Genomic DNA, 12,125 nt, shown 5'->3' on the forward strand with positions numbered 1-12,125 from the left:
CTCATTTGCATTCACAGATCATCTCTTGCTACAAGTATCTGTTATTCAATTACTACAACATATTCACCTCCACAGATTCATAACACTGTGTCTGAATTCACAGCATTTCACCATCCACATTATGCAGCCACAGCACGGGAGCCACTATGCTATATGCAGTATGTATAGTGTATACAAATAAGTAGCCACTGGATTTGCTTTTCAAGATGGCCAAGTGGTCGAAAGGGACACATACCATTCAAGCTGTGTGTATGTGTGAGTGCCAGGGTGAGGGTCCATGTTACACAACTCACACATGGAGAGTGTAATGTTCAGTTTCCATGGTGAAAATGGAATCCAGCTCTGCGGCAAGGCCTGCTGATTGGCTGATATGCCCACTTGGGGTTGTGCTGTGAGTAGATGGCTGGCCAATAGGGTAGAGACAGTATTGGGGCTGTTGCTAAGGGGAGTCAGCTGGACTCATTGGAATCTACGCTCTCTCTCTCTCTCTCTGTCTGTCTCTATCTCTCTCTCTCTCTCTCTCTCTCTCTCTCTCTCTCTCTCTCTCTCCTTCTGTGTTTTTCACAAACTCTCCCTCTCTCTCTCTGTCCTTCAGGCGGTATGTGTCTATCTACTACTCTTACTCTCTCTGTGTCTCTGGTGTATTGGTTGATTGTGGGTGAGGTGAGGAGAAGGGGCCAGTGAGAGGCAGCTCTAGAGGGTATGGGCTGTGAGTCATGTAACCAAGACCCTCCCTACATAAACCCAGTGCCCCCTGCCCCGCCTCCCCCGGACCATGTAGAAGTCACCTGACATCCTGTGGGTCCAGTGCTGCTGGCCTGGTCAGCCGCCCTCTACTACTTATTTGTCATCCCTCATTCCAATGTCTGTCTGCCAGAGCCAAGCAGATAATCACCTCTCTCCGGATGAATCACACAGACATACATTTCTACACAGCCATCAGAGGACAGGCTGTGCAGCCTTCTACTTTGCCAGTATGAATCTATATTCCTCCAATATATTGTCTGCAAATTATTTATTGTGACATATGTAATGTCTTACCCTCTGACATAATTGAAGTCCCAATCATTAGCTTCCCATGGCACTTTGTTGCTCTCGTGTGGCACTTTTGCATGGAAGGTTTTGTGAGCTCACGCAGTAGTCGAGACAAGATTCAGGGCATGTGAATCTTATGTGTGGATGAGTTGGTAGAGCATGGTTCTTGCAACAACAGGGTTGTGGGTTCAATGCCAATGAGTGACCAGTATTAAAATGTATGGCCTCACTACTGTGAGTCACTCTGTATAATAGTGTGCTAAATGACTAAACATGTAAAGTGCTTGTCTCATACAGTATGGAAGGAGAGAGTTAGTCCCTCTGATTGGAGCACAATACAACTGATTCCAGCACTTGAATACAGTAAGGGAACAGTAGGAGCAGTGCTGTCACTTCTTTAAATACATGTATTGATGGAAAGCTTTACAGTTGTCATTACTGAGTATGGAGGATGCTGTATGATTTGGGCAATATCTGCCAGAGAGAAAATGGAGTCTTTGCTACCTCAGTGTGGTGGTTTAAAAATAGCTTCTAGTTCTGTTGGCTTTATTCCAAATCCACACACACACCCTCTATATTTCATTGGTGAAGTTCGTTTTGCATGTCCCGGTGCCCCAGGTGGGAGGAGATTTCAGTTAAGGACCAATGGAATGGTCTAAAATGAACAAACTTCTCCCACCCGGGGCACCAGGCAATGCAAAACGAACTTGCCGACTCTGTCTTTGTCCCCTCCCCCTTTTAATGTTGGATGATTGACAGGAGACCCTCCTTCCTCATTGGCCGGTGTGAATTAAATGGCGGTGTGTGGCCCCGCCCCTCCGGTCTCTGCACGTGGATCAGTCTGGTGTTAGAGCCTGAGCATCAGAGAGGAGAGGAAACCAGGAGAAGAGGAGAGGGACGAGAGAAAGAGGAGAGGATTGGGGGAGACGAGGAGGAGGACAGAGGAAAAGGGAGAGGAGCCAAGGTGTGAAAACAAAGGAAATAACAGGTAAAACAAGAAATGTGTGTATGTGTGTTCAGTAGGTGTGTAATTGTGTATGGCTTTTTGCAAATATTGTTATGGTACGTCTACTGGTGTTTGTGTGTTGGGACATGTCTGTAAGTCTGTGTTCATATCTGACTACAGCACAATGCACAAAATGTAGCTTAATGTGTACATACTGTATTCTGTCTATGTCTGCAGATTGTGCAGCACAGTTAAGCATGCACACATGCACACATGCACACCCACACACATGCATATGCACACAGGCCCACACACACACTGTACTTAAAGACAGTCAGCTGATTTGTCTCTAAGCCTCTGTTTAGACTCAGGCATCGACTTGTACTTTATAGTAACAGTGTTTTTGGTCTGTGTTGATGAGTGTGTTTGGTTGCTGTGACACGGTAGTAAAACAGAGATAGTAACATTATATTCCCATGCTGGAGGTGATTAACATAGTGTCAATAGAAAGCTTTCCGATAGGGAGTGCTGCTTGCCAGTTTATTGCTAAAAGGCTAAAAGGTTATGGGGTTAAAATGAATTGGATATACCCAGTGTATTGTTCAGAAGTTTAATGACAATGCAGGCCTTTTAGATTCAAGCTTGCCAGGGGGTTTCCTAGTGTGCACAGCCCAGACAGGGAGCCTGATAGTGGGCTAAAGACGCTGGTGTCTTCCTTGTGCTAAAAATGGTTGGGCATCGTTGACCTACATTTAGTGCAGTATTTATACAGTACAGTGACTCACTCTCCTCTGGTGGCTGCAAATAGAATGAGTGAAGAATAGCCTTGTTTCCCCTCGTTAAACCACAACAACTCACCCACGTGGATACTAACACCCTAACACACACTCTGGGCATCAGGGTGCGTTTCTTCTGTGTCCACCACTGGTTACCAACCAGTACACCCAACCACTTGACCATGGTGATTCTATTATGAGGTTAATGTTCAGCACACAAACCAGCTGTCTGTTTTAATTTCCTCCCAAATAGGTTCCAGGTGGTCAGATTTGTGTGGGTGTTTGTGTTTCATTGCAGGAATTTAGTGGTAAATGTTTGTATTTGTTATTAGAGGCTGGGGTTAGAGGTCAGTAGGCTGATATTTAGAGGTGATGGGTCAGTGTCTGAGGACACAGCCCCTCCACCCCCTGCAGTGTCACAGATCATACAGTGCCTGCCCTGCCAATACATGTTCCTAGTGATTATCACCATGACAACCAGCCATTTGGATGTACTCGCCCAGACACACTTTCTCTGACACGTTAACACACACACACACAGACACGCTCACTAACACACAACCACACACACTCCTTCACTGTTGTCGTCTTTGAAATGCCACCTGGTCTGTTGGTGTTCTTGCCACCTGGTCTGTTGGTAAAAAAAGACGCTCACCTCCGTCCCCCCTGTTCCAAGCCTGCAGTGGTACATTCCAGTACCCCTCTGAGGTCTGTGCTTTCTGGAGCATACAGAGGAAGAAGCCTCCATTTTGGAGAGAAGGAGAAGGTAGATGTGGGAAAGAAGGGGACGGAGAGCAGAGCTGTAGAAAGTTATTTTTAGAAAAGCAATTTATATTAATCTCCTGCTTTCTGCTTTGTGTCAACTCAGATCAACATCAGCCTTTACATTGTCTTAAAAACATGGATTACCTACAGTAGGCTACATACATATCAGTGTTTGGGGTGTCGAGGGTGTATGTGTCAGTTTGTCTGTTTGCTACCGTGTCCGTCTGTATTTCAGGCTGATTTGTGTAGTTATGTATTATAGGTCTGACTGAGAAGTAGGGGGCCAAAATGTCAGTACATTTTCCAAAATTCTCAGGTTTTTCAGAAATCCCAGTTGGAAGAATCCTACAACCAGGATTTCTGGAAAACCTGGGCAATTTGAGAACGTTACCAGAATGTTGCAACTCTAAGTGCTGAGAAGTGAAAGCACTCACTTTCCCAGCTCTCTCTCTGTCAGTTTGTTCTATTTGTGTAGGTGTGATCAGAGCCAGGTGTGGTGTGGTGGTGCAGCTCATCCCCCCCATATAAGATAGTATCATTGTGGTTCCTGCACTGACTGTAGAGGCTCCGCCATGTTCACCCACACAGAGGGAAAAACATCTGCACTGGGTTGCTATGCCACCAGCAGGCTGATACAAACACAGTGTCAGTGTAGCGTAACAGGTGAGGATTATTGCTGTATTGGAATCAGTTGTCTCTGCCTCTTTGGTCGAGGGACACTACTGTTCTTGAGTCATTTTCAGAAAAGTTCAAAGCCAGGGTTTGACATTTTTATTTAACCTCAACATTTCTGCAAACTTTGAGACTATTGTCTATTGAGGCAACTAAAATAGGAGATTTGAAAGCATATTACTTCCATTGGCAGATGTCTATTGTGCTCAGTGTTATTCTGCACCATGGCTGGTTGGTCACTGAGGCCAACATTTCTTCTAGTATAAACTAATTCTGAAGGAGTGGGATGGTCAGTCTCACCCCTGGAGCTGGCACCTGACTTGAGAGAAGAGATAGGAAGAGAGGAGAGAAGAGAAGGGGCAACAAAGCCTCCTTCACTCACGCCGCCAAACTTACCCTAGTAAAACAGACTATCCTACCAATCCTCGACTTCGGCGATGTCATCTACAAAATAGCTTCCAACACTCTACTCAGCAAACTGGATGCAGTTTATCACAGTGCCATCCGTTTTGTTACTAAAGCACCTTATACCACCCACCACTGCGACCTGTATGCTCTAGTCGGCTGGCCCTCGCTACATATTCATCGCCAGACCCACTGGCTCCAGGTCATCTACAAGTCCATGCTAGGTAAAGCTCCGCCTTATCTCAGTTCACTGATATCGATGGCAACACCCACCCGTAGCACGTGCTCCAGCAGGTGTATCTCACTGATCATCCCTAAAGCCAACACCTCATTTGGCCGCCTTTCGTTCCAGTTCTCTGTTGCCTGTGACTGGAACGAATTGCAAAAATCGCTGAAGTTGGAGGCTTTTATCTCCCTCACCGACTTCAAACATCTGCTATCTGAGCAGCTAACCGATCGCTGCAGCTGTATATAGTCTATCAGTAAATAGCCCACCCAATTTTACCTACCTCATCCCCATACTGTTTATATTTATTTACTTTTCTGCTCTTTTGCACACCAATATCTCTACCTGTACATGACCATCTGATCATTTATCACTCCAGTGTTAATCTGCAAAATTGTAATTATTCGCCTACCTCCTCATGCCTTTTGCACACAATGTATATAGACTCTCTTTTTTTTCTACTGTGTTATTGACTTGTTAATTGTTTACTCCATGTGTAACTCTGTGTTGTCTGTTCACACTGCTATGCTTTATCTTGGCCAGGTCGCAGTTGCAAATGAGAACTTGTTCTCAACTAGCCTACCTGGTTAAATAAAGGTGAAATAGAAATAAAAAGGGATGGAGGAGGGAAAATCTAGATAGTGGATGAGGAGGAGTTGACTAAGAACAAGGTTATTCAGGAAAGGAATGTAACTGGTTTAGTAGTGTGATTGAATAATAAGTCATTGGAGCAGGGCTTCTTGCAGCAGTGGGAAACTTCTTGTTCTTTATGAACATCTATAGGCCCACATCACAGTTTAGAGGCGACTTATCCTCTTAGATGTTTATCTTTCCAGATGTTAATAGGAGATGCAATTAATAACAGATTTTAGACGTTTTTCCCTTTTCATAACCCACATAACACAACCCACATAACGACATCTGAACTAATGAATGGGTAATAATAATGGGAATGTCATAATATCATTGACATTCATATCTCAAGGGCCATTTACACACACACACACACACACACACACACACACACACACACACACACAGAGAGAGTGTCAAAGAGATACACAATCACACTCCCTCTGCACTGAAATCCACACGCTAATTGAAAAACAAGTCAGCCGCCAGAGCATACAAACGTTCCTTATGCTTTCATTTCCCTAGATACTGGTGTATGCATGCACAAACACACAGACATACACAAATGTACACACACACACACACACACACACACACACACACAAACACACACACACACACAAATAGCAGGGGGATGCAGACAGTCAGGTGCAGCCCTCACACACACACACACACACACACACACACACACACACACACACACACACACACACAAGCACACAGTGAAGGAAAGGTGTCTCTGTAAAGCAGAGTCTTGATCTTGACTCTGGGGTAAATTATATCATTTGTTGCCAAGGATACAGGATGAGAGAGAGTGTGAGAGAGGCAGACATGTGGAGAGAAAGAGAGTGAGAGGCAGACATGTGGTGAGAGAGTGGGAGGCAGACATGTGGTGAGAGGCAGACATGTGGTGAGAGAGAGAAACAGACATGTGAAAAGAGAATGAGAGACAGACATGTGGAGAGAGAGAGACATATGTAGAGAGAGAGAGACAGACAGACATGTGTAGAGAGTGAGAGACACATGTGCAGAGAGAGAGTGAGAGAAGGAGTGAGGTAGACAGGAATTAGTCTTGTTGAATGGGGCTGGAATAGGAGATGTGACGAGGCGTTATGTGAGTGGCCAGAGAAAGGAAGGCAAAAATAAATTAAATCCGACTGGTTGGTCAAAGGGGGCAGGGCCATCCTCACTCTCGCTTCTCTCGCTCTTCCTCTCTGCCTTCTCTACTGAGCCATTCCTTCCCTTTCTTTGTCTGTCTACTGAGGGGAGAAACGCCAGAGAAAACAGTGTTTGTGACAGAGAGGGAGCGGGAAAGAGAGGGGGGAGAGGGGAGGACAAGAGAGGAATGACAAGATGGAAGAATGGAATGGCAATACATACCTTCTTTTCAGACAATAACCCCTTTCATGTCCTCACATCTGTGTCCTACCTGACAGTGGTTTCTCCTCCCTCTCTCCTGTGCGTGTATGTGTGTGCTGGCTAGCAGAGGTAGTGGATGCCCGTTCTGTTTAACAGGACGTCAGACTGAAGCTGAAGTGGGCTGCTGTCTCGCTCTCCCTGAGTGAGTGGCATCTTCACACAGCTGGGACCAGAGAGACTGTCTCCCCCTCTCTCTCTCTCTCACAGCACTCAGCAGCAAGGTAAGATTAAAATGCTCCTTCTCCTCTCTCACACACACACACACTGGCAGGGGGTCACAGTAAGAGACCGAGGTTGCCCCGGAGAGGGATATGTATTTCTCTGGTGACAGAGACACCAGTTACCGTGGAGGTATAGTAAGGTTTGAGGACAGTGATTTCTCTAGTGACAGTGTCATGGATGGAGACACCAGTCTTCTTGGTGACAGACACAGATGGAGGGCTGCAGACTGAAGCGACTGACTGACTGACTGTCCCTCTCTTTGTGCTGCTGGAGATACTAAAGACAAAATGTGGAGCAACCCCCTTCCTCCACCCTCCATTCACTCAGCTATACAGTACACTTCTCCATTTGTCTTATGAAATGCCCATTCTCTCTCTCTCTCTCTGACTCTCCTTCTACTCCCTCTCTGTGCATTGGAAACATAATTCCTGCATGTGTGTGTTAGAGGTCATGTGTGAGACACGGCTTGGGGTAGAATAGTAGTGGGGGAGTACAGATAGAGGCATTTGTGGAGGAAATGTAATCATTATTGATTGCTATGGTGATCTCAGGCACCAGGCAGGAAGCACTAGAGACACGCTGACCATTGCAACTCTGTATACTGTATTGTGTGTGTGATGTGGACCAGACAGAGATGAGATACACTACATGACCAAAAGTATGTGGATACCTGCTTGTCGAACATCTCATTCCAAAATCATGGGCATTAATATGGAGTTGGTCCCCTCCTGTGCTGCGAAAACAGCCTCCACTCTTCTTGGAAGGCTTTCCACTAGATGTTGGAACATTGCTGCGGGGATTTGCTTCCATTCAGCCACAAGAGCATTAGTGAGGTCGCGCACTGATGTTGGGCAATTAGGCCTTTCTTGCAGTCGGTGTTCCAATTCAGCCCAAAGGTGTTCGATGGGGTTGAGGTCAGGGCTATGTGCTGGCCAGTCAAGTTCTTCCACACCAATCTCGACAAACCATTTATGTATGGATCTTGCTTTGTGCACAAAGGAATTATCATACTGAAACAGGAAAGGGCCTTCCCCATACTGTTGCTACAAAGTTGGAAGCACGGAATCGTCTAGAATGTCATTGTATGCTGTAGCGTGAAGATTTCCCTTCACTGGAGCTAAGGGGCCTAGCCCGAACCATGAAAAACAGCCCCAGGCCATTATTTCTCCTCCACCATACTTTACAGTTGGCGCTATGCATTGGGGCAGGTAGCGTTCTCCTGGCATCCGCAAAACACAGATTTGTCCATCGGACTGCCAGATGGTGAAGCGTGATTCATCACTCCAGAGAACGTGTTTCCACTGCTCCAGAGTCCAATGGCGGTGAGCTTTACACCATTATGTAGCAACATTTGAAATTGTGTTTTTTACATTGGATAAAAGCAGAGACACAGAGCTACAAAATGGCATATCATACACTGTATTTGAGGAACAATGGGAAAGTAATTCTGCTTCAAAAATTGATAAACTTGTAACCTCACTTTTGAGAAAAGGGCCTTTGAATGTTTCAGCATCGTTTACACCCTCTTAAGCTTTAGTCCCACCCATCTCTTTAAGGGTTGATCCGAGCGTTCTGTCCTAACAACAACAGTCTAACAACAAAGCTAACTGGCTAACATGGGCAATTTACTTTTTTTGCCACCGTTTACTGACACCGGCCATATTCATTGCGTGTTGAGCATTCGTAAATTTGTCAGTTATTCTGCGCTCTGGCACACTCAGATGAGAGTGCTCTGAAATCGGAGTAGATAGCCAGAGCAAATTTACCAGCTACGTCGATCAACAGTTGTCGCAGTGACAGTCTATTGAAATGGTTACTTGCATAGTGGAGTCTTTTGTTAAGACATGTAGCTAGCTTGCTAGGTCAACAATGAACCATAATCCCAACTCATGATGTTACTACCCTGTATTAATCTGCAGGTAGCTAACCAACCAGGTTCAATGTTAGCTAGCTAACATTAGTCTATAACTAACAAAGCAAATGGCTTTGAGATACGAATAATAAGATCATACATGTAATGTTAGCTTGCAAGCCCGCCAGCTAATGTTAGCTAGCTAGCTAACAGTATACTAACTTGAAATGAAAACGACTTTCTGTCATAATTAGTCATGTCTAATATCTGAAAATGTAGCTAACTAGACTATCTTACCCTTATACATCATGGATGGATGCCTCTCCCTGTCACAAATGCCATGGTTGCCCTTAGTTTGAAGATGTAATCCAGAGACAGTTGTTTTCTCCATCTCCTTAGTTATCATACTCTAATTCCACTGATTTCAAAAGTTGGTCCTTCAGAAAGTGGAGAACAACACTTATGCAGTTCTACTATGCAATACTTTTTTTTTTAAAGCCGTGTTAGACAGGATTACCTACACATACTGACCAGCTCAAATAGACAGAAGTGTGTTACATTGCAGACCAATCTGAACTCATCTCTCGGCATGTCCAGCCCATTCATTATCTCAGCGAAATCATGTCTAGCAGGAAGATTGCTGTCTTTTTCTGTGGCTAATCCAACTAGGCTTGTAATTTAACAATTTAATTCGTATTTACAGATGGCATACAAGTCTGTTATTAAGGCACATAATGGTCACATGTTCCATAAGGCATTTCTGCCCAAAAACGCATTTTGGTTCAAAAGAAAGTGAAGTAGTGACCCGCGACATACGCCTAGTTTCCTGAAACGAGTCACATTTCATGACGCTCCGGACGAACAGTTGTTGTGCTAACGCTGTATTCTGTAGTGAGTGTTGCAACCAAGGACAGACTAATTTTACACGCTACGCACTTCAGCGCTGGGCGGTCCCATTCTGTGAGCTTGTGTGGCCTACCATTTCGCGGCTGAGCCGTTGTTGCTTCTAAACAATTCACAATAACAGCACTTACAGTTGACTGGGGTAGCTTTAGCAGGGCAGACATTTGACGGACTGACTTGTTGGAAAGGTGGCATCCTATGACAGTGCTGAAAGTCATGTTGAAAGTCACTGAGCTCTTTTGTAAGGCCATTCTACTGTCAATGTTTGTATATGGAGATTGTATGGCTGTGTGCTTGATTTTATTCACCTGTTAGCAACAGGTGTGGCTGAAATAGTCTAATCCGCTAATTTGAAGGGATGTCCACATACTTTTGTATATACCGTGTATGAGCCGTCTATCTATCATGTATTTTGTATGAACAATACATTCTTTATTATTCTAAATGTGTGTGTGTGTGTGTGTGTGTGTGTGTGCATTTGTTTGTGTACATAATGTTTCTGTGAGAGACAATGCACAGTGCTGCATACTGGTATCTGTGTGAGAGAGGGTTAGTGTATGTGTGTATACAGTGTTTGCTGTATATTGACAGCTACAGTAGATGAGTAAGCAAAGTCTATTCTCTGCCTGTGGACACAAGGAGGATGTAAAAATAGCTATTTTTCCCCTACACCCTCTCACCCCCTGAATTAGAGAGATTTCCTGTGTGCTGACATACTATAATCCCTCTGCGGTCTCACACACACACACACACACACACACATACACACATACATACACGTGCACGCACACACACTCCATAGACAAACATTGAGGCAGCAGGTAGCCTAGTGGTTAGAGCGTTGGGCCAGTAACCAAAAGGTTGCTGGATCGAATCCCAGAGCTGACAAGGTAAAAATATATCGTTCTGCCCCTGAACAAAGGCAGTTAACCCGCTGTTCCCCGGTAGGCCGTCATTGTAAATAAGAATTTGTTCTCAACTGACTTGCCTAGTTAAATAAAGATTAAATAAATAAAAAAGACATTAAAAAAACACACACAGGGCTGATATCATGTTACCACTCTTGATGCCCCTCTCACCTGTCCTCCTTTTGTTGTCCTAATTCATTAATGGCGCAAGCCTGGAGGCAGACATGTGCCTGTAGACTCACTAGATCTGACATACATTATGGTGAAGAATAGAGCATAGATCTCTAGAAGTGCTAGATTATTGGATATGTAACTTGGAAGAACACTATAGAATCAAGATATTATAATGCATAGTTGCAGCCCTCACAAAAACTCTGACCATATATTTGATAACTTTGTCTCATAAAAAATGTTCTGAGTTGTTCTACCTAAAGTCTATATCGCTTTGGGCAATTCGACGGTAACTGAATTACACTTTGACTCAGATCTTTCACTTTAAAATGTATGTCAAACAAAAACCATTGATTTCAGAGTTTAACAAACCATACAACTATATGAACAAGGACTACTTTGAGCAGCCCTCCCCCCTGCTTGAAAGAGCGATTGTCCATTCATCAGAATGAAGTGCACAGAAGTTGGGGGAGGGGTGTGTCTGATTGTGTGGCCAGACAAGTGAAGAAGCAGTGGAGAAGGAAGGAAGGAAGGAAGGAAGGAAGGAAGGAAGGAAGGAAGGAAATAAGGAAGGAAGGAAGGAAGGAAGGAAGGAAGGAAGGAAGGAAGGAAGGAAGGAAGGAAGGAAGGAAGGAAGGAAGGAAGGAAGGAAGGAAGGAAGGAAGGAAGGAAGGAAGGAAGGGAGGAAGGAAGGAAGGAAGGAAGGAATTAGTGTTTCTGGCTGCTTTACACAATGAGTACAATGTGTGTTTACTCTGATTCACTGAGTCACAGGCCAGTTCCCTGGGTCAGAATATTAGGGTTTTACTGATAATAAGGCAGCATGTTTACCTCAATTTGACTTGACTCCAAACACGCATTCGCAAACACACACACGCATGCAAGCATACACACACACTCACACACACAATTGTATGAATTGAGCAGATCCTATGGATGGGCAGCGCTTGAAGTTATTTATTCAGTGTATAAGAAAAGTAGTGAAACCATAACAGGCAAAACTGGCGTTTCAGTTTAGCCTCATAGTATCTAGGGATAAGAGAAAAGGATGAGGATTAAGAGAGAGAAAGGAGAGACTCATTCAAAGGTAGGTCAGACATAGGCATGGCCACACACAGCTGACTGCAACTACTTTGGTACAAACATCTGAATGGAATGGAGCTGATTTGCAAACCACAATTTAGTCAGAGAG

This window comes from Oncorhynchus nerka, linkage group LG19, assembly GCF_034236695.1.
Source record: "Oncorhynchus nerka isolate Pitt River linkage group LG19, Oner_Uvic_2.0, whole genome shotgun sequence".
Taxonomy (NCBI): Eukaryota; Metazoa; Chordata; class Actinopteri; order Salmoniformes; family Salmonidae; genus Oncorhynchus; species Oncorhynchus nerka.